Source organism: Hordeum vulgare, chromosome 1H, assembly GCF_904849725.1.
Source record: "Hordeum vulgare subsp. vulgare chromosome 1H, MorexV3_pseudomolecules_assembly, whole genome shotgun sequence".
In the NCBI taxonomy this organism is placed as follows: Eukaryota; Viridiplantae; Streptophyta; class Magnoliopsida; order Poales; family Poaceae; genus Hordeum; species Hordeum vulgare.
This window is the reverse complement of record NC_058518.1, coordinates 175424556-175427675: the sequence shown is the minus strand read 5'-3', so window position 1 is coordinate 175427675 and position 3120 is coordinate 175424556.

Below are 3120 nucleotides of genomic sequence, written 5' to 3'. Positions count from 1 at the left end.
TAAGCAGCACCACCCAACTGTCCTTGACCGTTGACACGGCTATTCGAATAGTTTACACTCTGCAGAGGTAGTACGCTGGACCCACGAGAAACGGGAAACTTCCGTGTCATCCACGACTCGCGGTATACCACATATACCCGAGGTAAGTACCCGATCATCATCTTTCCCCTCGCGATACTAGACAAAGAGGTCCACTCGATTGGTACCCAGCCCACATGTTGTACGTCTTACGAGCACCGACTCTGGACTGTAACAACCATGCAGGGACCAACGGTGTGCCTGGAACTCATAATAATGGCATAGTCGTCCTACCTGGCACGACCCATCACGAGAGTGACACCGATCACTCCCGCCACTAGTAATGTGGCTCTTTGCTAGTACCGACCAGAGTAATCAACAAAGCCCCGTCCCATAAAGCGTGGTCGTACTGGTAAGGTTGGTACGGTCGAAACATCATAAATCTAATCCATTTCCGAAACCATACTCACACAAAACACCGGTGCATCACTTCACTAAAAGTGATCACCAACTCATCTTCACCCTCGGGCATTAGTGGCACCCGACGGGGTTTTCACAAACTCTTTATTTAACTCATCAACATGCTCATGATAAAATGCTCTATTATTACTTGTCAACATGGTATAACATGACCCTCCCGGGTAGGGTCAAGCTCAATGCAGTGATTCTACTTTACTAGTCAACATGACAGTAGCATGATCCTCGTAGATGGTAGGGTCAGCTCATCATGTTTGTGCTCCGAGGAGCCATGTGAATATTATCAATGCAAGTGCTTCGAAGAAGCCTTCGGTACCATCACATCAATGATGGACCGGCATCGTAATCACGTGTAACGGAAAATACTTGCTATTCTAGCATGCATCATTTTATATACTTAAGTCATGGCAAAAGGGTTGCTTGCCTTGGTCAGCTAGGTATCCGGGGTCTTCGAGGTCTTCCGCTCCGGATCCTCTGTCACTCGGTAACTCTACCGTCGAGAAAGGAATAAATAAATACTAGCTCTCACTAAAAAGATCACAAAGTGCTTTTAAAAATGTTGCAAGGCTTGAATAAATTCAGTATATTATTTTGGAAAAGGTTTCCTATAGTTTTATTAGCTAAGCATATTTATTTAAAAGCAAACAGAAGCAAACAAGTACTTTTTAATATCATTTTATTATATCAAAATAGTTTCTGTTTTTGATAAATGTCAACTATTACAGAATCAAATACTACTCATTTTTAGAAAATTACTGGTGGAAGAATTTTATTTTTCTACTGGCTAAATCTTTTTATAAAAATCATTTAGTTGCTGGATTAAAACAAAAGAAAAAGGCCAGGGGGTTGGATCCAGTCGGCCCAGCCAGCAGGCATGGCCACCAGGCGCGCGTGGGCCAGGTTCAAATCTGACCTGCGGGCCCCTGGGGTCAGCGTGAGCGGCTGCGCGTGCTGGCTGCCCCAGGACACCGACAGGTGGGCTGCACCTGTCGGGTCGTTCTCCTACCTCCAGCCAGAGAGGTGGAGATGGACGCCGGCGAGGCTGCCGTTGTCCTCAGGCCTAGCTAGGAACGGGAACGGGTTCCTCGTGCCTACGCCTACCTGCTCGTGGTCGGGACGTCACCGGAGGTGGTCGGGGTCGCCGGCGACGAGGTGCTCGTGGCGGAAGGGTTTCGGGTTGGTGTTGAACTAGGGGCTAGGGGTATGGATTCGCTCGGGAGAGTTAGGGGAAATGTTCCTGGTGTCAAGGGGAGTGTAATGGGAGGTCGGGCAGCGCAGGAGCCGACGTGTAGCCGGAGATCGACCGGAGCTCCGAGGCGGTGGGGCCTCGGTCTTTCTCGAGCACCGGGGCTCTACGAGCTCGATTGGGCGGCTAGGGAGTGTCTACTGGTTGTGCTGAAGCTGCTTGGAGGGTGCTGGAGTGCCCGGGAGGCTATTTATAGGCCAACGACGGTGTCCCGACTCGGGCACGCCGGTGACTCACCGTGGCGCGCGTGCGAGCATAGTGAGGTGCTGGCCGCGAAACCACGGGTTCGGGACGTGGTTTAGGACCTCCTGGTGCAACGGCCGCAGAGGGAAAGCGAGTGGGGTCGAGCCGCAGCGACTGTGCATGCTCGGCCGCGTCGGGCGCGCACGGGCATGCGTCGCCCGGTCTCTTGTGCGAGGGGGAGAGGGTCCCTGGGGTAGCTTTGCACTGAATGGTTGTCGGGGGAGTGTTTGGACATAACTGGGGAGGTTGGGACCGGCCGGAGCGTCGGCCCCTTGCTGGTGGCTCTCTGCAGCGCGCCCAGAGCGCAGTTTTGGCATGCCACGGCACGCTGGCTCACTCTGGGGCACTTGGGACGTGTCCTCCATGTCCTGGGTGTTGCTGGGAGTGAGCCTAGCCGTTGTGGCTTAGTGGGAGCTCGAGCTGGTCAAGGGAGCAAGGAACACTAGTGTTGCCAGTACTGCCCTGCAGCTCAAATTGGAGTTCTTTTCACTTGTGCTTGGAGTTGGGGAGGGGCTGATTGACTGGGTGCTCAGGGTGTTCTAGTGCTCTAATCCACCAAGTTTGGGGCCTTGACATTGGGTAAAACAGTGGCTAGGAGGGTTTTTACCTTCCTGTCAGTAGGTGTTCGACAGTGACTTGGGGTGCTTCCACTCCACCACTTTAAATGAAACTTAACAGGTTTGGTCTTGGGGTAAAAACATGGGGTTCCACCAAATCTGAGCTCCATTGAACAAGTTTGGCTTTGTAAACTTGAAAATGTCTCAAAATGACCAGTACTGTCCTTTACAAAGGAAGTGTGGCCAAGCAGAGTCTCACAAATCTCATCTTTGGTGTGGAGTCCTCATTTGGGGTGTTAAACACCTGTGCAAAGTTTCAGCTCCATTGGAGAAACTTTGCAATGTAGAGTTGTTCCAACTCTACTCTGGATAGAGAGGGTTTTGGGCTCTTTGGGTGCACTTCCCCACCTTGGATCAAGGTGAGATGTTAGGTGAGCACCTAATATGGTTTGGGAGAGCTCCTGCAATTTTATGGGATTTTATTGAGATAATTTCCTTTGGAAACATCTCAAAAAGCTAAAACAGACAGAAATGGTTTTCAGGGTTTTACTCAAATAATATTAATATAAAGTAGGGTTG